Here is a 23,660-nt window from a genome sequence, read left to right on the forward strand (position 1 = left end):
AAAACTGCACACCCAAGCTCTGCAGTGGCAGGCTGGAGACAGGTTTGAAGGGTTTCTCATGTGGGTGGCACAATCAGTGATGCAGGCTCACTAGTAGCATTTGGTTTATAGGCCCTGGACATATGTAGCGCACTGTACAAGAGACTTATTAGTAAATCAAATATGCCAATCATGGAGAAATCAATTGGGATTACATTTTAGATAAAGAGCACATGCCCTTTGGCATAGGTCAGCAGTAAAATAAATGCCCAAAGTCCTAAATTCAGCAAAAACGAAGTTCAGGACATAGTTAAAACAGGAGTTCAGAAGGCAGAAAGACAGAAGAAATCTCGTCATCAGATGCTAGGTCTAAAAACGGCATTGGCAAAGCCAACATCAGTGACTCTCCATTCTGAAAGTGTAGAAAACTATTTTCTATAATTTGAAGATGGTGTCCATGTTGCAAGACGCAACATCACCAGGGCCGGACTGGCCGTAGCAGGCACCGGGCATTTCCCCGGTGAGCCACCAGGGCTGGGGCTGGTTTATGGCCGTTTTTGTTACAGGGCCGTTTTTGCAGCATAGCTGCAGTATCGGCCCTGTAACAAAATCAGCCTCAACCAGCCGTAGCAAACAGCTCGTCCGCATGCCCCAGCCCCCGGGCGTGGGGGGGGGGGTGGCCAAGCACTTTGCCAGGGCCGGTATCAATTCTCAGTCCGGCCCTGAACATCACCACCCAACATGGTGGCCATCTAAAAAATGTATAAAACATTGCGGCACATTTTCAAGAACTGATGCATCAACATCGATGCCTCAGATTTCCTGCATCTCCTGCAAATGCCCTAATGATGCCATGGATGATCTGTATTTACAATACAGTGCTCCACGTGCAAAGATTCACAGATGCATCAGAAAATCTGACACATTTTTTGTCGCTAAAGTGACACATTGCTGGAGACTGAAGCAACTCCAGCAATGTGTCAGAACACAGAGGCTAGTCCAATGCTAGACGCGCTGCATCAATCCTTACGTCTGGTTTGAGAAGGCGTAGGGATTTTGACACAGTCAAGTAGTAGAGTGACACAGTTAAAAGTTGTAAATTTCACTGCGTCAGTTCTACGTGGCTTGGAACAGGTATAATGTGACGCAGGCCTCTACAAACTGACACATTGGGCTCAATGCAGCAGTTTGTAAATATGGAGCAATGTGGAGCACTGATTGCACTACAAATGCATCTAAAAAATAATGTTGTGGTGGTGCTAGCTTTTAGTAAATATGCCCCATTCTTTTTTATGCTTTCAAGATGGCCAGCTTGTTGCATGATGCAATGACACGATGCAACATGGTGGCTCTCTGAAAAGTATAGAAAAATTGGTTCTCTATTTTCCAGATGGCAACAAGCTTTTGCCAGCGTCAGAAGCTAAGCCATCTAAAGTTGAGACCTGTTGACATTGCTAGTGCTTCTTTTTGAATACTATCTTCTTATGTTTCAAACTTAAGTCATTCTTTAGTTATGTCTCTTTGCTTTGAAACCTGATGGGGGTTCTTCAATACGGCCCATCAATTATGACTACTTACTTTTGACTATACAACTAATTTTTTTATTCAAATAGAAGTGAAGCTACTTCTGCTGGATTGAGCGAATTAAGTGAACTTCCCTTCAGCTCATCACTGCGGTTGTTTTAATCTGTTATCAACAGCAAAACAGATTCCCACACTGGGTTTTTCCCCTGCCACATATTGCGCCCCCCCCCCCCCCCCCCCCCCCCCCGGCGTAGGAGGAGAACTGGAGTAAACATAAGCGAAATAACGAGCCTTAGGTCAGTTCTGTGCCTCCCCTCCCCCATATTCACCTCTTCACCCCGCTTCACTGTAGGTCATAGTCATAGATGACGGATTCCTTCGTGGTAATGGACATTAAGGATAGTTGCACGTAGGATTCTCTCTCCCTTGGGAATTCAGAGACTCGGCCAGAGTTTTATTATTATCAGTGACAGGAAGAGGCCATCTTCTTTCAGGCAGCTGATTCATCACAGAGATAAATGACCTGGTTTATTGTCGCAAGTAAAGAAACGTGAAAAAGTGTCTCTGAATGTTCAATAGACTTCCGAGAAATGGACACGAAGGATGCAGTTTTTATCAGCATCACTTTACACAGCAAAATGAAGAGAAAAATGTGTTTACCCCAGTGTTTTATTTTTTTAAGATATGTTTTACCAGGAAGTTGTTAATGAAATGGAAGGCACTGGATTGTAAATGAACAATTAATGCCGATAGATAGGAAATGATTCCAGTTGTGACTAAAATAATGCGTTATTTTGTGTCTGACGTCAGTGAGTACATATTGATAACTAGATCATTATCTCCCGAAGAGTGTTCACGTTTCCGGAGCCCATTCGCATGTAGCTCACACAGTTAACCATTTTCCTTTACATAGTGGCACTTGTAGTCCAGGAATAATGATGGGAAAATAAGAATACAATTCCAGAATGCAAGGAAAACAAGCAATACAAGAATACAATTCCATAATACAAAGAAAACAAGCATTGACAAAGCCTAACGGTCTGTCATTGGCATCCAGCCATTTGGCTTTGACATTGTTTGTTTTATTTTGCCATGGTTTTTGATAAACTGAATTGTTGAGCAAGCTGCCGGCCCATTATTAGTCTAAAAAAAATTCATTAAAAGTAAAACTATTTTTTGGACTCATAAAGCACAGATTGCTATAGCCATCCCTGGTACCTAACTAAGGGAACTACTTTGTGTCTGGATGTGCTCATTTTAATGGGCAGAGTGCCCCCACTCTCAGTGAAATTAGTCAATTGCTGAAGTAGATTAATCTACCATCACATGATTTATGCTGTATTGGGCAGAAGGAAAATGCGAATGACACAATACCAGACCAATGAGTGAAGATGGCTGACTGAAAGCTCCTAAGTAAGCATAATATGCATATCTTTTTAGTAAAAGCAAAAGGTCTTGGCTAATGCTGGACTGTAAAAGCTGTGCTAGATTTTTTTTATTTTTTTTTATTTTTATTGAGAGTTCGTAAAAACAAAATCGACATTACAGAGTACATTTGTAAAAGATTTAGTACAGTACATGGCATGTAAATATAAATAAGTAATCGACGTTCAAGTATCCACAGCATAGTTATAAAGTGCAAAATAGAATTGTAAAGTGCAAAGTGCTTAAACGTGCGTAGAATCAGACTGGTGGTTATGAAGATAAGCTACGAATCAAACACGCTCCAAAACTTTTCATATTTCTTGAGCGCCCCTGATCTAAGCGCATATTTTCTTTCCCTGCCCTGGATTCGTAGTAATTTAGCCTTCCAAGCCTGAAAGGTCGGTACTTGGTTGGTTTTCCAGGACTGCAGAACCAGTGATTTAGCTATAAGGGAGGCTATAAAAAGGAATTTGTCATATTGGGTATTGGTCGCTGAGCAGCCTAGAACAGGGACTAGATCATCGAATATTATCGACGATTTAAGCTCAAGGGAGAGGTATTTTTCAATTTCCTTCCAGAGTGGCTGAATTTTAGGACATTCCCAGACAATATGTTTCCAATTCCCTTTTTCCTCACAACGGAAACATTTGTCGGCAACTAGGGGGAAGATAATATGGAGATAAGAGGGAGTTCTGTAAATCAGCCATTTATTATAGAATTGCATGCGTTTAAAGTTAGCGCCGCGAAAGATTGTTTTATTGAATTTATTTATTTTATCCCATACTTGTTGATTGATTTCAATATCCTCCCTCTTTTTCCACCTCTCTATAATCTTACTAGAAGGTTCCTGCACCTTGTCCTCTTTTAGTATTTTAATCCAAATGCTCATCTTTTTTTGAGTTTTATTATTCAACGCTGTAGAGATAGTTTCCTTAATATAAAGATTTCCTATATCTAGCTCCCTGAGTATTGGATTAAGCATAAGGAAGGACCAATTCAGGATGGAATGAGAATGGTGCACTTGTCTTGCTATTTGATCCCATGACTTCCACCTTTTGCTGACCAGGAAGTCTTCAATTGTCTGAAAACCATTGTCTTTCCAAAGGTTCATTATTTTACTGTCCATACATCCCTCTTCCCCTAGGTTAAAGTTATTCAAGTCCGTTGTGTTAGCTATTCTAGGAATAGAGTCGAATTTGAGAAACTGGATTTTCTGTCTGAAAATCCACTGGAGGGACTTGTAGCGAATTTTCTTTGGATCTTTAGTGACTCTAATTGGATCAGTTATAGAAACATGAGGCGATGGACGGCTGAGACAGAAACGTGAGGCGATGGACGGCTGACGTGACCCACGCACACCGCCATTGTGCTTCCTGTCGTGCTGATACCCCGCCCACGAAGGTAACGCCGGCCGAGATGCTGTCGTCCTGCTTCACTGCTGATTAATGGCTGTATTTTCTCTGCTCTCCGCAACTACAAAGCTGCCACGATCCTGAACGGACTGCAGGATTCCTGAATTACGGGATGACGGGACGACACCCTACAGCCTGTTAGCTGAGGAGGTACCGAGGGCTCCGTCCTGCCCCGTTTCGTCTGTCTCCATTTGCAAATTTCCTCCTCACTGCCCTCTCATTCTGCCCGCGCCCTGTGTTCTCCACCCTGCAGCAGCAGCATGCCATGCCACATATCTTGATTACAAGCTGCAGTCTTTCCCATCTCTGCAGAGCCCTCACTTTGCCTTAACTTTAACTGTGCAGCCCTCATTTAACTTTGTCAACTGCCGACCCTTGGTGTTGGACTGGTCCCCCCCCGCCGCCGCCTACACATTCATCAAGCGGCCGCCGAGCGGGGGATCTTAGCGTCCAGAAGGCTCGGGGACTTTCCACCTACCCATCCACATCTCCAGGTGCTTGAAGAACATCATTCTGCCCTAGGGAGGGGGGGGGGGGCAGGAAAAATCTTGCACATCTCTCCAAGCGATTCCTTTAGGCGGCCCATACCATCCTTGGCCACTTCCCTCCTGGACATTTATAAAGACATTGAAACATTGAAGATAGTCCAAGAGACGTTGCAGGTGTTATTAGCAATGCCGCTGCAAGATAGGCGTGGGGTGGTGCCTAATAAAATAGTAACGTCCAGGCAGTTGTTACACGGCTATGGCGGCAAGAACAAAGGGCAAGCAGGCTAAGCAGGATCAGGCAAGGGAATTGCTGAAGTCGATTAATAACACCCCTCCTGCAGCCAAGGGGGAAAGAAAAAATAAACGAAAAACCCAGCAAAAAAATGCCTTGAGACAGAAGGCTGCAGAGATACAAGCAGGCAGAAACAAATACAATGTTCTAAGAGAACAAGATTAAGAAGATGGTGAGGATAACGAAGATGACCAGGAGGAGGGCGAGAGAGAAGAAGATGCTGTAAATCAGTCCCTATCTGAGCATTCAATAGAATCGAGCCCGTCAGCTGACGTTGAGAAAGATGCTGGGAGAGGCAAGAGAGGCGAGGGGGATATGGAGGAGAATAACAAAGGAGTGAAGATGACCCAGGTGGATACAGTGGTCAATAAAACCCCTTCAGCTCATGGTTCTGGGAACCAACTAAAGCAGTACCCTCTTTTCTCTAAACCTCTCCTTCAACAGGGGCAACTATCGAGCACCCCCATTCGGGGGGGGACGAATCAGGAGGGTAAAAGCGCCATGCACGTGAACGCTGGAGGAGTGTTAACTAGCTTCACAACTCCTAAATTACCGGAGGCAGCACTGTTGGCAGTGGCAGTGCCAGACCAGGAGGATTTTGAAGAAGCAATTTCCATAGCACCCATAGCACCTATAGCACCTATAACATCGGCTCCAGATAATAATCTAAGCCACGAGTGCATCACGAAAACTCCTAGTCAAGAGCTAAGCCTACAGACATCCCAGGTATCCCAAGAGGACGGGTTATTTTCCCTTCCGAATACTACAAAAACGAACTCCATTGAAATGCTGCTTGGAACTATCCTCCAGGAGTTAAGAGACTTTAAACATTCCCAGGCTCAGGAGATCTCACAGCTGCATAGTAGGCTCACGAAAATGGAAGAATGTTTTGGGAATCTTCCTTTAAAGGTCACAGAAGCTGAAACCCGGATTTCATCTCTGGAGGATTCAGTATCGGCATTGCAGAAGAATCTTCTGGTGGCCAATAGAGAAAGAGCACAGTTAGCAGAAAAAATGCAGGCCTTGAAAACTATAACAGGAGGTCAAACGTACGGCTGGTAGGCATACCAGAGGGACTGGAAGACAAGGATGTAGTTAAGTGGTCAGAGTCCCTCTTGAAAAAAGCCATACCCGATCTCCAAGGGGATTTAACAATTACAAGGGCACATAGAGTCCCGGCATATAAACCCAACAACTTGAAATACCCGCGCACAATTTTGCTTACCTTTTTGATTTTAGGGTGAAGGAGAGAATTTTAAACACTGCATACTCTAAGAAATCATTCAACGCGGAAGGTGTAAATAATTTTCGAATTTTTTCAGATGTGTCGGCGGCTTCTGCTCAAAGACGCAGGGACTTTGTTAAACTGATTGACTCTTTTAAAAGTAAGGGAGCTCAAGCTATGATCGTGCAGCAGTCAACACTTAAAGTACTGGCCAAAGGGAAGTTTTTTATCTTTACAATTGTACATGAAGCTCAGACTTTCCTAGAAGGTTTAGGAGTATAGCTTATAGCTGATTCTTTTTTTTCTTTTTTTTGCTCCTAAAAGGCGGGGCTAAGGCAACGACAGGAAGCACACAAGGATGCAATGCAATGGCATCCAAAAATAAGGAACACAAGAGAAGGACGGAAGTGGGATACGGGGGGCTCCGTCCACTCCAGGGTGGGGAGGGTGGTTTGGGGAGTTGGGGTGGTGTTGGGAGGTGTATGTTTCGCGTGAAATCTGATGCCATTTGTTGTCTGGAGGTGCATGTTGCAGCATCTCTATGTGATTGCCACCATATTTGTGTGTTCATATATTGAAGAATTGTTCGCTTTAATATTAAGTTCAGCACAGACATGGCATAGACAAGATTATCTGTTTTCTACACAGCTCTGATATGGTCAAGGCTAAATCTAAGATTCGGCATTTATGCAAAAGGGGTATTGCTGAGGCGCCTGTTTTCCACGTTTTTGTGTTTGTTTTTTGTTTTTTTTTCCTTAACATGGAAGGATTTAGACAGCTGCTATTAATATGTGCACTGCTCATTTGCCTATTTTACACAAAGAAAGGGTCTGCTGCTATTAATATTTGCACTGCTCATTTGCCCACTTTGCACAAAGTAACGGTTTGCTGCTATCTATATTAGCTGCTATGTATGTTTGCACTGAGTATTTGCTTATTGTTGCACAAGAGTTTTTGTCTATTTGCCTATTTAAACAAAGAGAGGCCCTTGTTAGCTATCATATTACTGTATTATACATTTGTCTATTTGCACAAAGAGTTTTTCTTTGTTTTCACCAGCATCTTTCCACAAGGAGAAGTCCTGCTGCTATCACACAATTTTATGGCCCCCTCTCTATATTGTTGCATAACTATAGTATTTATTGGTCTATTTGTATAAGGAAAGGGTTTGCTATTATCTATACCGCACTGTTCATTTGCTTATTTGCACAAAGAGAGGGTTTTTTTTCTTTGCTTTATATCTGCATGATTTGCACAAAGTGCGATTTTGCTGCTCCTATACAAATCTATTATTATATAAATACTGTGCTTAATGACCATCTGTATAGGCTGAGTTTTAAAAACCCTCCTAGCTTATGTATTCATCAAAGTCATTCCTAAGCATGTTTCTAATTATTGCCTTTTTAAAAAACAAATAGCATGCTGAAGTTTATCTCTTTTAATGCAAATGGTCTGAACAATATTCGTAAAAAAAACGCCATCGAATGTTGGTTAAAAAATCTAAACCCTGACATTATCTATTTACAAGAGACCCATCATAGAGACTAGGTTGACGCAGATAAAATATTTAAGAGTTGGATTGGCCATACGATATCCTCTTCAGCTGGACTGACACAGAGAGGAACATGTATTTTGATAGGAAAACATCTAGGTTTCACTCTGTCAGGTACAGTCACAGACCCCAGAGGTAGATGGGCCGTCGCTCATGGTAAATTAAACAATGTAAACATAATTCTTGCTACAATTTACGCCCCTATTTTAGATGATTCTCAGCCAATTCTAGAGTTAAAGAACGCTATAACAGGCCTTCCTGGGTTAATAGTATGGGGGGGCAATTTAAATTTTTTGCAAAATACTGTATTGGACTCGTCCAAAAAAGATCGCCTTAAGAATAAACCCCAATCTGCTTTGCAATTCAAAGTTGTAAACTAGACCTTGACATCATGGATTATTGGCGAGTCAACAATCCTCTCAAACGAGAATATTCATGTTTTTCGGCCAAGTACAATTCTGCTTTAAGATTAGATTTCTTTCTAACCACACATGAGCTAGAGCTACATAACTATGTTCATTTATCTAATGCCTTTTTGGATCATGCGGCAGTTTCCATGGAGGTAAAACTGGGACCACAAGACATAAGCCCTATAAAACGATGATTTTTTAATAAATCTAACCTCCTGAATCCTCAATGGTGTGTAGAAATTGAAGAATTCATTGAGGAATTCTTTGCACGAAACAGAGGTACAGCCACGTTGAGCACGATTTGGGATGCATTTAAGGCCACTTTACGGGGGTTAATTACATCTAAAGATATACCAAAGCACAAGGCAAGAAAGGAGGAGAAAAGTAGATTACAATCTGATCTCTCAGAGGCAACCCAAGAACACTACAGGGTTAGATCAACACATTCTAGACGAAAACTTTCCGAGGCTAAGTGTAGGATGAGGGATTTTTACTATGCCCTGGGCGAAACTAATAGAAACTTTTACGCTCAGAGGTTGTACGAGGAGAGCGAGTACACAGGGAAGCTCCTGGCCTGGCAAGCCAAAGAAAAACAGGCTCGTAATAGAATAGACCAATTAACCGACCCGATCACTAAAATGCACGCTAAGACCACAGCCTTAATTGGTGAGTGGTTTCTGAAACACTATGAGGGGGTCTATCAAACAATAGAAGAGGCCTCATCTCATTCAATAGGGGAGTTTTTAGCTCAACTTACAATTCCCAAACTAGATGATGAGGACAAGAAATCCCTCACTGAGACCTTCTCAGAGTCTGAATTAATTGAGGTGATTGGTTCCCTCCCTAACGGTAAGGCCACCGGAGACGATGGCCTTCCGATTGAATTTTTTAAACAATTTGGAGGAACTCTACGTAAAGAATTTCTAATTTTAGTAAATGATCTACTCCAAGGAGGATCCCCCCGGATTCTTTTCACTCAGCTGTCGTGGTTAGTATTCTAAAAAAAGGAAAGGCCAGGGAGAATATAAATTCGTACCGACCTATAAGTCTACTAAAGGCTGTGCTAGATGAGCTACACACATGGAGCTGTTAAAGGTTACATCTCTGTTAATTAATAGCGCAGAAAGAAATATACTACGAGCAGAGTGTAGAGATTATTTACAAGATCAAACAAAAATAAGGTCTGACTTTAAAGAAAAAGACATTGCAAACATTGTGCCATGAGAAGCTGCTATTCTGGGATTAAGGGTTGCATTAAAACGTGTGCACAGGTACTTCTGTCACTTAATTTATGTATTCAACTTAATGTATACGCTTTCTAGAACTTTTGGAGACTGGTTGGCAAAGGCATTTGCTCACTTAAATTCAAATAGAGTGCAGACAGTGGCGTAGCAAGGTCAGGTGGTACACAGTGGGAAACATTTTTTGTCACCCCAGGCGTGACAAAATGGCAAAAATATGTGTTTAAAACACATATTTTTGCCATTTTGTCACCCCCTCAGTGATGACACCTGGGGCGGACTTCACCCAATGCACCCCCACCCCCTTCCTACTCCACTGCAGAAATTAGAAATGACCTCATTTGCAAACGTTAATCGATGTTTGGGATTGTAAAACTGGGTCTTTACCTTGTTAAAGGAATTGTCAACACTTAGAGGTGTAGAGCCCAGGAATCCATGGGACTACCCATAGCCGAGCCAGGGGTCTGGCTTGGCTCTCAAAGCCCAAGTATGAGCCAAGACCAGAAACAAAAATCAGCATGGAACCATAAAAATGTAACTCACAATTTGCAGACCCCCAAAACGTGAAGAAGGAGCAGGGAAGGCTGTTAATAAAGTAATTCACACAGCCATACCCATGGAGCATTAGGTTTGGGGGGTCCATGAGTCCAGTAAATGGTTTGCCATGTTGTCATGATAGTGTGCTAAAAGGCAGCGGGGCAGGCTGATTGTAATGGAATAAACACAGTCCTCCTCCTGGGCCACTTAGCTGGGGGAATGGGATGATGTGCTAAAAGGCAGTGCCTTCCTTCTAGTGCTGCCTGTTTTTACAGTATTAGCCAACCTGTGAAAACCAACATTCTGTTACAACTTTAAAAAACACAAAGAAAGGTGCACTTTCTTTTAGTCAGATAAGCTAAAAGGCTTTGCATTGGTGTTGATGTTTTTAGAGTTTTAGCACATTGTTGCTTTTAACAGTCTGTGAAAATCAAAATTTCTTTTTTTTTGTACAGTTTTATATAGCGCGGACTTGACCCAAAGGTATTGCAGCGCTTTTCGTGAGCCCCAGCAGCATTACATTAAGTCCCATTCTTATTTACTTTAAGGTATGGGGAGATTAAGCGCCTCATTTAGAAGTCAGCGGAGGGAATAGTCATCACAAACGTGACGGATATCCTGTCGGCCGTATTATGATCCCCATAGGATAGATTGTGATCATAATACAATACCGGTCATGTTTGTGGCAGATTTTTCCCCTTCGCTGACTTCTAAATCACGCCCTAAGTGATTAGCTCAGAATCATAGATTTGACACAGGTCTGGTTGGCGTGCAACGCCTATAGGGCTGAAAGAGCTTCAGCACTCCCCCTTTGTGCGTCTCAGCCGGGCTGCTTCAGCTCAAGCTGCTGTGGGCTCGGCTGGGCAGTGTCTGGAGTCTTATCTTCGGACTGCCTGAGTTTTTAACAGGTCTTAAAAGACCATTGGCATATTTGCATACCTTTGTGAACTGTTTACCAAGGCTTCGTTTTTTTCTGGTTCCAGTACCCCCTGTGCCCCCATTCTGCCTGTTCCTTACATTTGTATTTTACATTTACTGCCATTGTGTGAGAATACATTTCATGAAAATAAATATAAAGTCGAGTTGCCAAAAGAAAAATACCAGACATTTCTTGTTTAAAGCATCTGCAAAGGCCTCGTCTTGACAATAAATAGGGTTATAAATAAAATCAAATGTATTCATTTATAATGTGACTTTTCTGTCTTTGTTCCCTTTTATTATCAGTCATGGATCATTAAGGCAGCCGTTGAACACAATTAAAAATGCTTTCTATTTATATTTGCTGTTCCAAGTATGCACAGATAAGTGCTGAAAATAGGCTTTAGGTGACTGCTTATTTTTGTAACGTATGGGACATAAATATATTGAGCTGGTAACCCTTATCATAAGACTGGAAGTTTGTTACAGGATGAGCACATATTTATTTCCTCTATCCTCGCCACCTGAACAGGGCTGGACTGGGAATACAAACTGGCCTTGGCACTTGAGTTGGACCCGCCACGGGGAAGGGGGTTGGGGGATGGAGAGTTGCATGTGGAAAACGCTGCAGCTGTTTTTGGTACAGGGGGACAATATCGCAGCACTGCTGCAAAACAGTCCCCCCTGTACCAAAAACGTCCCCCACTAGTCCAAAAACGTCCCCCACCCATCTGGCCCACCGAGAAAACGCCCTGTGCCCACTATGGCCAGTCTGGCCCTGTCCCTGAATAATGCCATAATAGCAATAGTTTACCTTATATCTTAAACCCTACGCCTGCCTTTAATAACATGCTGAGTTACTTCAAGTGTCTGGGAATGCACCCTGCATTCAGACAACTTGCTCCCCATTCTTGCCCTTCACTTTCACACTCAGCCTGCACTCAATGCGATCACATTGAACTCACACTGATCACAAAGTGCTCACACCATTCACCCTGCATTTACAATGACCATACAGCACTTATGCCACTCACCATTAACTCGCACCATTCTCCCTCCACTAACCCTGGGGTCACATGAGTACACCGCTCACTCTGCACTCACAGTGATCACTCTGCACTCACAATGCACTTGCGCTGTTCACCCTGCACCTCACCCTGCAGTCACACAAGCACACTACTCACTCTGCACTCATGGGACACTTCACTCACCTGTCCCCCTCACTGTTCACTCTGCAATGTCACTCGAACAAGCCCATCACTAACCATACATTCATTCGTCCCACTCTGCACTTACATCGCACCCAAATTCATATGGTCACCTCACTCACACTGCAGTTACTCCTTTCACACTGTCACATTGCTCACTGTGCACTCACAAGGGCACTCTTGTCACCCACACAACGCAGAGGATTAATGTGCTGCTACAAAGAATGTGCACCATGCAGATCACACAACTGAGTGTGAGTAAACTACGAGAAGCCCTATAAAAAAATTAAATGTTTGCCAGAAAGGGGCTAAAGAGAGATGAGGTGCATTGTTGGAGAGTGGTAGTGAGGGACTTCATAGAGAAGGAGGAAATGGGGGAGAGGTGCTAAAAAAGACTGTTGTACTGTGTGCGACCAGTGCTACATCCAGCCCTGGCTGGGAGTCTTGCACCCCAAAGGTCAGGTCTAGTTGCACCCCTGGGTCTGGTCATAACACCACATCCTCCTGCCACATTCTGTTACTGCTTTCAAAAATAGCAACAGGGGCGTACTGTCTTTTAGACAGAGGTGCTAAAAGGAAGTGCGTTCTTGTTTGTGTTTTTAGAGTTGTAACACAAAGCTGCTTTTCCCTGCTTGTGGAAGCCAATATTCAGTTACAACTTTAAAAAACACTAGCACGGTCTGTCAGTAAACCACAGGAAAGAGAGAAACTTCCAAACAAATTTGTGAAAAAATGTGAGAAAGGAGAGAAAGCACCTCATCTTTCTCTCCTTTCTCACATTTTTTTACAAATTTGTTTGGAACTTTCTCTCTTTCCTGTGGTTTACTGACATTTGGTTACAAATCGAACATATAGACACTTGGACTAGTGACAGTGAGTCGTACCGGTGAGGGAGTGTTTGAAAAAATGTTATAGACCTCTCCAGTGTCTTGAAGATAAGGGTTGTTTTTTGTTCTTTTTGAGTCAGGTGTTTTCTATTGGTAAAAGATACCAATGGACAATGCCTCAGTGTTTGTGTTTCTTGACTGAGGGGGAAGGAGCTTGGCTAGGATGGTGTTGGGCTTGAAGGTCTAGGAAGACCCTGAACCGAACCAAAGCCATGCTTCAGGCTCAAGCCAGGCTCAAGCTTTTAAGGGCTGGCCCACCTTTATCTATACTAGTTGTATGTATGCAAATCTTCTCGGAGGAACAAGACATATCAAACCAGTAAAGGAAAACTAGGGGGAACACTTTTGTGAAAATTACCCTCATGCACACCGTAGAGATGTATAATGTACCATTGGCCTTCCTCTGTATGTGCAGCTGTGATGGACTCCGTTGCATGGACAGGCTTGTGAACCACCTATCAAGGTGTAAATGTGAGGAAACAACACCACAATTAGTGGAGTTTTAAGTAAGAGGTTTCACCAAAGGGAAAATATTTTGTCACAGAGAAAACATAAAATTCAGTTTTGAAGTGATATTGAACTACTGTGTGTGTTACGTTTGCTCATCTATAAAGATACTTTAAGTTCCACGGCCTATTTGTTTCTGCTTTCTTTAAGCAGGTGAAATATCTAGGGAGTAAATTGGACTTGCTTAAAATTCCTGATTGGCTAGTAACTCTAGTATTGGCCAACTTGGGACTCACCCAGGAGTAGGAATGAGGACCCTAAAAGCTATAGTTAAGCTGGATTAGGAGCACTTGCTTTACAGGCTGATGCTGAGAAAGGAATGTATGATGTTACAACATGGTCTTTACACTGCTATACATTTACAACGCGGTCATTACAACGCAAGTCGTTACAATGACTTGCGCTAGAGGCGCTGGACTTAGAAATAGTATGATTTACTATTTCAACTCCAGCCTACGTAACAGTAGGGAAGGTGTTGGAATAGTAAATCTTACTATTCCTTAGTGTATAGCACCGTCCAGTGCTAATCATTGTAACGACTTGCGTTGTAATGATCACGTTGTAAATGTATAGCGGTGTACAGACGGCGTTGTAATGAATGTCTCCCTTGAGAAAGTAGTGGTACTATACCTGGCAAAGTTCACACTGTTTTTGTGCTCATCTTGGTAATGAATTTGCCAATTTAACTATTGGGAAGGGAGGAATCTCTAGATCCACTCAATTAGAGCATTGTAAAACATAATTTTCTGACATTTAGGGTTGCGATGCCTACCACTATCCAGTTTCTTTGGAAATGGTCAAATTCTTTGAACTAATTTACACCATTGTTGTGCTGTGCACTTTAGACTGACTTGCATTGGATTTAGCCAGTGATGGCTCAATGATAAAACACGTGGTAAATCCACTCCTCTTGGCTGAGAGGAGAGCAGAACATTGAAGAATCGTTTTGAGGTAGATGATGGGGTCTGGAGGCACACTTCCATTGGCACTGATGAACTACAAAAGCTAGCTACTTGTTAGAATGATGCAACACTGTCCTAACTGTGACAAATATGTTGCATGCAAGGTGTGCAAAGTTTATCACTGACTGGGCGGCCGAGGCTCAGCAGTGGGGAACTTTATCTGTTTCATATAATATCTTTTATGGCAAGATCGTTATTTCTCAAATCTCTTTCTTGAGTCATAAGAAATGAGGCAGACCAGTGGAGGCATTCAGAAACAAGCTCTGAGCTGTCTCCACAAGAGGCTATGTGATATCATTTTACCTATAACATTTATGGATGTAACTCACAAATACAGGGATAACAGCTGTGAAAATGTGGTCACGAAACCGTCTTTCCATAACAAGGAGTCCTTCATTGGTCTCCATCTTCCTACACCCTGGCAAAGTTGACTTTTTCAATATTAGAGATTCAAGTAGTGACTCTAATGAGCCCTGGATCTGAAAAGAATTCTCTGCTTCACTAGACCTTGTTCTGGATAGCACTCAAGACAAATACAATGCTCCCTTGGAATTGTATGTTGAGATTTAACGGGGTGAACCCATAAAAAACGACCCGGCCTGGGTCAGTAGTATAGTACGTTAAAGAAATGTTCGTGGTAGTGCTTCTCCTAACTCACATATAATGAACACACATAAAATCAAGGAAACAATTCACCACTTGGAACTTGGATCTGATTCAGGAAATGGAAATTTAATTTACATTAGTAAAATAGGCATTAAATGCAATATTAAATCAAAGCATTAGTGGTTCGCATTGCAATAGCTCCAAACATTGGTAGTGCCGACAATATTTATAGTGCTCTCAGTGTGAAAAGAAAAGATGGATGGGGTAATGGTAGTGAGTTGGTAAGTGAAGGACAGGGTAAAGATATAGTGACATGGACTAATTTACTGTTATATACAAGGAGACCTTTCCAGCCTATTATAGGTCAGTTGTTCCCATAGATACATAACTCATAGATACATATTAATTAGGTTATTCCATTCTACGAGCTTGTCGATATGTGGCACATGGTCTACTTTTCGACCCCTGGGTAATGGAGGGTTATTAGGTCCTCACGTCGGGGTCTTCATCAGGACAGGGTTAACCATTAATGCGTTAATTTAATATTGCATTTAATGCCTGTTTTACCCATGGAAATTACATTCCTGTTTCCTGAATCAGATCCAAGTATTAAGTGGTGAATTGTTTCCTTGATTTTATGTGTGTTCGTTATATGTGAGTTAGGAGAAGCATAACCACAACCATCCCTTGGAATTGTAGATAGAAATTAATTCAACAGAAATTCCCCAACGGGTGGCAGATGACCTCAAGGTAAACATAGTAGTTGTGAGAAATTGGGTTGTTCATTGAGTGGGAGTGAAATCCTACTCAAGCAACAGCCTCAATCCTTGTCAGGGTTAACCACAAAAAGTCACTAAATGAACCTGCGCTTCACCCTCTTGCAGCTTGGCACTAAAGTCATCAGGCTTATCTTAGAGGCAATGTGTAAAGTATTTATCCAGCACTTAGATAGTAATAAAGTGAAAGCGCAACACAAGAAAATCCCACACCAATTTACAAACAAGAGTATCTTTTCATATATTATTTCAGACCAAGATAACAAAAATCCAATCAGTAGAATGGGAGATATACAATTTTAAAGATTTAGATAGAAGTAATGCCAAAAGGTGGAAATCGCAGACTGAAGGTATCTAGTTGCAATAGACCAGGACAAAGTCACAAGTTTAAGCCTACCGCGATGGAGCGGAGGCCAGGCACAGGCCAAAACTTGGGCCACCGTGGATTTTACTATATGTCCTTGATGTGCGGTCTACACGATGTTGCTTTACAAAGTTTCACATCATCTGGCATCAGTTCAATGAAGCGATGTGGCGAGGGTTTGAGGGGCTTTGTGTCACTCTGTTGATTCCAATAAGGCTGGCATCCGAGCGGTGAACTTTTACAGAGCTTAGGTTCACTTCTCTGCCAGATTTGGGGGGACCTTCAGTTAGGCCAGGGGGAGCTCTCTCTGATGCCAGACAAGGGCCATCCTGCCAAAACGTACCCTCTATTTGTGTGGTTGTCTGAGGGAAGTACACAAAGGCCATCTGCCAACTAAACCTAGTAATGTGACGCAGAAAGCAGGGTGCTGGATGAGAGGGCAGAGCTGAGCACAGCCTACCTACACATGGATAGGCTGTCTCTTGCCTCCACACAAAGGGCTGCATACCTCCTATAGTCACTCTGGAGCAAGGACAGGAAAGGCAGGATACCTGGGGGACTTCATTTTTTAAAAAAATGTTGTTAATACGCAGAGAGAATCAGATACTACAATAAATAACAATGAGTCGTAAAAATAGTGAAATCGAAATGAGCTAACACAAATATAAATATATGCTACTTAAAAAGCTGGTTAAAAAACATCACCAAAAGTACCATAGATATCATAAATATGAAGCAATTCGAAGAAATATTAACATTTTTAGTTATTCACATAGGGCCAATATACATATAATCTAAACTAGCAGCATGAGAGAAATAAAAAACCTTATTGCACCACCCCTTTAGGTTTCATACTATTGCCTTGCGCTCTCAACTCCTCTCACTATTAGGACCTCTGACTTCTTTGCTCCACTTCGAAATAGGTGACCACATTTTGCCCCAAAGGATCCTGGCCTGTCTGCCCCTACATGCAAACAGTGCAGTCTCTTGGTTGTATATCCCTAGTAACCGTGCTAACCACATCTGGAAAGTAGGTGGCCCCGGATCTTTCCATCTGGCAGCTAATATTATCTTTAATACTGTGATACCTACAATACACAATATTTTTGTGCAGTATCCAGAACTAGGGAGCTATCATATCCCATAAGCAACAAGGTAGGGGTCAAAAACCAAACACTAGGGCAGTTATTATCGGTTCTTTTTCCCCAGTTGAATAACTTAGCAGGGGTAAAATATAGATTAAATACAGTTTTATAAAGTTTTTGTGCCTTCAAGCTTGTTGATAATAGTACCTTAGCAGTTGATGACAATGTCATATAAATATCAACATCAGGGTTGTTCAACTTCCTGGCCCAGCCTGTACCATTTTTCTCTGAATCATCCGGTATTTTATCTAGCAGCAAGCTATATATATTCCTTATTCTGCTGGCGTTCCTCGTGGTTGCTTCTAGCATTGGTACTCCTTCCAAGTTTATGGCTGGTCTACGTGTGGTGAGGAAGTCCAGAATTTGTACATATTTAAAATAATGAATGTTGGAAATTCCGAATACCTACTGCAGTATGGAAAATGGAGAAACTTTGGTCTGCCTCATAAAAGTCTCAAACAGTGACCAACTCTAGCTGTTCCCATTGCTTTCCCATATCATCATAAAAGGGGGGGCGGAAAAAGCGAGGATCGCCGCAAGGCGGTAGATCAGCAGAGTTTTGGAACAGCCATGATTTTTTGCACTCTGTTCCAGAATCCAGATTTTCCAAGCAATATACAGCACCTTCAAGCAAACCTTCTTGTAATAACTCTGTTCCACAGCCAAAGCAATAGCCCGGCAGCCTCCTTCCCTGTAGCAAGCTCATATATTGTTGTATTCTAACTTTGTTTTTCGCCTCCTTGCCTATATCTACTGTAAATGAGATAGGCATCTGAAGCAGAAGAGCCACCCAATAATAGAATGTAATATTTGGGATAGAAAGCCCCCCTCTTCCTTGTGGAAGAGTCAAGTATTTAAGTGACCCTCTCACCTTTCCGTATTTCCAAATGAAGTTAGACAAAATGGACTCAAGGGGCTTCAAAATCACTTCATCTATTGCCAACGGGATTGATCCAAACAGATATAAAATTTTAGGCAGCATATTATTTATTTTTTTAATCCAATAATAGATAGGTGCAGCCCATTTATTCGTTTTACATCTGTAGATATGGACTTTAGCAAAGTTAATTTTACCTATTATATCAACCTTCAGGCTAATATGCACCCCAAGATAAACCGCAGATTCTACATGTCGAGAATCATTAAAGGTTATGTTCTCTGTACAGATAACTAATGTTTTCCCTTCATTCAGCGAGTAACCTGATACTTGCCCAAATCCTTCAGCTATGAGTGTAGCTTCCCTGATTGCCTCTGTCAGATTTGTAATTAAGATAGCAATATCATCGGCGTAATCTTAGAACCAGCTTAATCTCCTGGCTCTGAAAAAACTTCTCTCCAACAAGGAGTTTATATACAAGGCAAATAATATAGGGGAGCAGGGATATCCCTGTCTGGTTCCCCTTGATATCAATATGTTCCCTGATTCTCTCCCCATCATTTGAAGCCGGGTTCTTGGGTCAGAGCACATGGCTTTAATGACCTTTATAATTTGAGGACCTGGTCAGTTGTCCCTTTACCGTGAATGAAGCAATGCTGCCATGGGGAAACCAGATGCCCTTAGACCCTGCCTATCCGATTAGCCAAAATCTTCAAATATATTTTAGTATCAGAGTTTATTAGGGATATCGGCCTATATGAAGCAGGGTTGCCAACTGGTTTGCCTTTCTTTGGAAAGTTAATAATATCAGCCTCTTTCCAAGACTCTGGTGGGTAACCCCCATGTTGCAAGCCCCTGAATAGATTGAGAAGTAAGGGGACTATCCGTATTTGCATTGCCTTGTATAGTTCAAGGGGGATCTTATTGGGGACAGCAGCATTCCCTGATGATAGATCATGCAGTGCTACCAGAACCTCCTCAAGTGCAAGGTCCTCTTCTAGCTCATCCTTAGCCATACTATCCAAAACCGCCCCAAGGTCTGCGTCTGTTCCTATTTGGGATATATCTTGCAATTTTCCTATGTCTTCCTCATACAGAAGTTTATAATAGTCCTGAAATAAATAAAAGAAATAAAAAAAAAAATTCTCAAACCCAAACTCTTCTGAGCCCCCGTGACTCTGTAGCATTTCCGTGGTGCGGAGATACTCCTTCGGAGGTGATTCTGGTGCTTAACAAGATAAATAAATCAAATAAATACCCCCAATATATCAGTTGCATCAGTGTTAGTTTGGCCAACATTCCTAATTGAAGATATTGAGGTATGGACTGTTTTCTGTCGGGTACATAGAGCTAGCCTCTTCCCTACTAGTTCTCCATACTCTTCTGCCAATTCCTGTGAAAGTCAACTGTTTATTTCCACCTTAAGGGCAATGACTTTGTGCTGAGTTTGTACCACCTCCCTCCCGTTCCTGCGCTATTAATAACACATGTTCTTCTTCAGCTTTGGCCTAGTGGGGTAACAGTTGCTTGTTCTTTGCCTGATGCTGTTCCCTTGCCCTAGTGACAAAACTAACCGTTTCACCACTTAGTCCTGCCTTGAAAGTATCCCACACTATACCCCTACTAGCTCTGTATCTGTTAATATCGAAGAACTCTTGGGACCATTTCTTGATATGTTCATTATAGCCACTTACTGCGAGTTCTTTTGAACCTTATAACTTCAACTTCCAGAATCAACGGATTGTGATCAAAGATCACCTTTGGGAGTTTCATAATACCAGCTTTATTAAGAACATCCTTCGTGGCTAGGAAGTAGTCAAGCCTACCATACTTCCCTTGGCGGGGAGAATAGTATTTATCTATTTATTTACGAGTTTGTATAGCGCTGGAATCGACTCCAACTGGAGTATCTCTGTGCTTTGGGCCGGTTTATATAAACAGAGGAGATGAGTAATACTGAGGCTAGATCTCATTTTTAAACAACAGGGTTTTGAGGTATTTTCTGAATTTCAGATGTTCAGTGCATAATCTGAGAGTCAGAAGGAGTCTACTCCACAGTGTGGGTCCTACTACAGATAGTGCATTACCTCCGTGTCTGGCTTTTTTGGCACGAGGTACTACCAGCAAATGGTTAGTGCTGGATCTAAGGGATCTGGAGGGGATGTAGGGTGTGAATTTCTGTTCCAGGTAGGTAGGGCCTAGTCCGTTTATGCTTTTATGAATAATACAGCATATTTTAAATGTTGCCCTTTGTCGAATGGAAAGCCAGTGTAGTTTGTTTAAGAGTGGTTTAGATGCTGTTCTTGGAGGGGCATTTAGGACTAAGCGAGCCGCCGTATTTTGGACTACCTGGAGTCTAGCCAACACTTCTTCGTTAGCAGAAAGAAGCAAGCCGTTGCAGTAGTCGATTCGACTCAAGATAAGGGCCTGCACTAGAGTTTTTCTAAAGGAGTCGGGCAGCAAGGGAAAGATTTTGCGCAACATACTAATAATGTGAAAGCAAGAGCCTGCAATGAAGTTGCTATGTTGTTTAAGCGACAGTTCCTGATCGAGGCGGATCCCTAGGTTTTTAACGACCTGTTTGGGTTCTGGGACCGTACCAAGATCAGATGGCCACCAGTCCGGGGTCCACAATAATTTGGCCTCTCCGAATAGCATAACTTCAGTCTTGCTGACGTTGCACTGTAGATAGTTGGTAGACATCCACTGTGCAACGGCCTTCATGCCTGCAGAAAAGGAATTCCTTAATTCAGCGGTGAGAGTTTTAAAGGGGAAGAGGAGCTGCGTGTCATCCGCATATGACACGGGGATGAAACCAAACTTGCGCATCACTCTTGCCAGGGGTGCCACGTAGATGTTAAAGAGTGTTGGGCTCAGACAGGAGCCCTGTGGCACCCCTTTTGAAATCTCTACCTCCGCTGATCGATATGCACCCATGGTGACAGTCTGGGTGCGATCGGACAGAAAACTCCTTAGTCAGGCAAGGGCTTTGTTCTTGACTCCTACGTTCGACAACCGGTCAATAAGGATGTTATGTGACACGGTGTCGAACGCTGCCGACAAATCTAGTAACACTAGAATCACAGAGTAGCCTTTGTCCAGGAACATATGTAGGTCATCGGTCACAGACACTGTAGCAGGGAGATGGGCCTGAGGTTTGCTAGTTCGGTCCAAGGTATAGCAGTGTTTTTCCTAATAGGCCTAACTAGTGCCTGCCTCCATTGTCTGGGGACAGAGCCTGTACTAAGTGACAGATTGACACGTTTTTCAAACGTAGGACATAAGGCTTCCAGCAAGGTGGGCATAAGTCTGGCTGGAATGATGTCGTCAGGGCTGCCACTTTTAATCTGTATGGTGAGTGCTGACAACTCCTTTGTGGTAATAGGGGGAAAAATATCCAGGGTATGAGAGTTTTGATTGTATTCTGTTTCGTGGAAAGCGAGACCTGCATCGCTAGACATGGTATTATTAGAATTGACTATTTTCTCGTAGATAATATCTATTTTGTTAAAGAAAAATTGGGATATGCCATCACAGAGTTTTTGTGATGAAATGTCAGAGTATGTGTAGCCAAGGTTATTGGGATTCTTAATGCTATAGATATCGGCCAAACCATGGCTGATCATTAGGGATGTCAGTGCCCTCTACACTCTAGACTTCCTCCCTTGATAAGTGCCTTGATTTAGATGCCCCTGGTGGGTCTGCAGGGATATTTTAAAATCTTCACACATAACTAGTGGACAGGTCCAAAGCCACTAGTTCCACCTCAATGTACTCGAAGATCTTTGGATCATCTTGATTTGATCCGTATACCACACATATTATAAGGCCAACAACTAGCTCCACCATTGCCCACCTTCCCAGCGCGTCTGAAGCCTTATGTTTGGCCTGTCCTAAGACTGTCTTTAGGAAGATTGCCACAGCCCAAGTGCTCGAGCTCTGTGACGGGCAAACCAGCATATTATTGCCTCCTATGCCCATCAGGACCCGTTTCCCCCATGGGATATGTGTCTCTTGCAGGCACACGATGTCAAACGCACTCATCCTCACAAACTCAGCCAGTCTTAGCCTTTTTCCCCTATCATTCAGCCTGCCCACATTCATTGAGCAAATATTTACTCTGCCCATCTGAACCTGACTTTGTCCCAGCTTGATGTACCACTATAGGGGTTTATCCACACTCAAAGTGACTCTTCTGCATAAGACTGTATTTTATCTCTGGGTAAGGTTTTTCTTGATTTTCCACCCCAAAAAATAAGACTCCTCCCCTGGTCCTCTTTTGCTCCAAGCCTAGCTCTTTCAAAATGTGCTTGTTGCATCAAACAATTTCTAAAGTACACTAATATGGCTCGTAGGACTGCACCTTCTCTTAGTGGATGTTTCTGCACAAATGGGACACTGTGAGCCCGCTGCACCTCTTGTGCCCTGTTCCAGTCAGTTAGCTCCGGGAGAGCATCCCTTATTAGTTCCACTACATACAATTAAATATCCGACCCCTCAGCCCCCTCAGGAACCCCAAGCACCCGTACGTTATTGCATCTCTGATGGTTCTCATGCTCCTCAAGTTTCCATTGTATGTCTATTAATTGGGATTCAAGAGACTTGGTTAGCGCCTGTGTAGCAGATGCCTGGGGACTACAAAGAGAAACCTCAAGAAGCTTCTCCCCCACTTCAAAGGCACAACAGGGTATAAATACTGGACATCATATACTAACTTTTCAGTACACTTACAGACCTGTGGACACTCTGCCAGGAAGAAGGACTGCTGTGCTGCTAAAAGGACTGACTCTGCTGGACTGCTGCCCCACTGGACTACTGTTTTGCTGGACTGCTGCCTTGTTGTGCTGACCTGCTGTCCTCTTGCCTGGGTGAGAGGAACTGGACCTACATCTGTTGACCCTAGGACACCAAAGTGACTCCAAGGGCTAATTGAGGGGCTTCATGACTAAAGCCTCAGTGACAGAAGGCTTCAACAACCTTGAACCCAACACCTGGACTCTGCCATCTGTGAGTCCCTGCCAAGTGGTGCCACCCCAGTCCTGAACCATTGGAAGTGGTCTAAGATACTGTGCTAGCCTATGTGGATCCATCGAAACTGACATATTTTCATCTGCTTCCCAGCGCAACTCTGAGCAGAATCAATGCATTGCTGCCATTGCGTGGATCCCAATGATTGCTAAGACCTGCATTGCATCACAGACCATTAACTCCTTGGAACCACTGTTGTAAGATGCATCTTCACACAGACCCTTGTATCCCTTGTTTATTGCAGCTTCAAAGACAACGCCGAACTCCACATTGCAGGCCGCAACTCCTTGGAATCGA

The sequence above is a fragment of the Lissotriton helveticus genome, chromosome 1_1 (assembly GCF_964261635.1).
Source record: "Lissotriton helveticus chromosome 1_1, aLisHel1.1, whole genome shotgun sequence".
Lineage (NCBI taxonomy): Eukaryota > Metazoa > Chordata > Amphibia > Caudata > Salamandridae > Lissotriton > Lissotriton helveticus.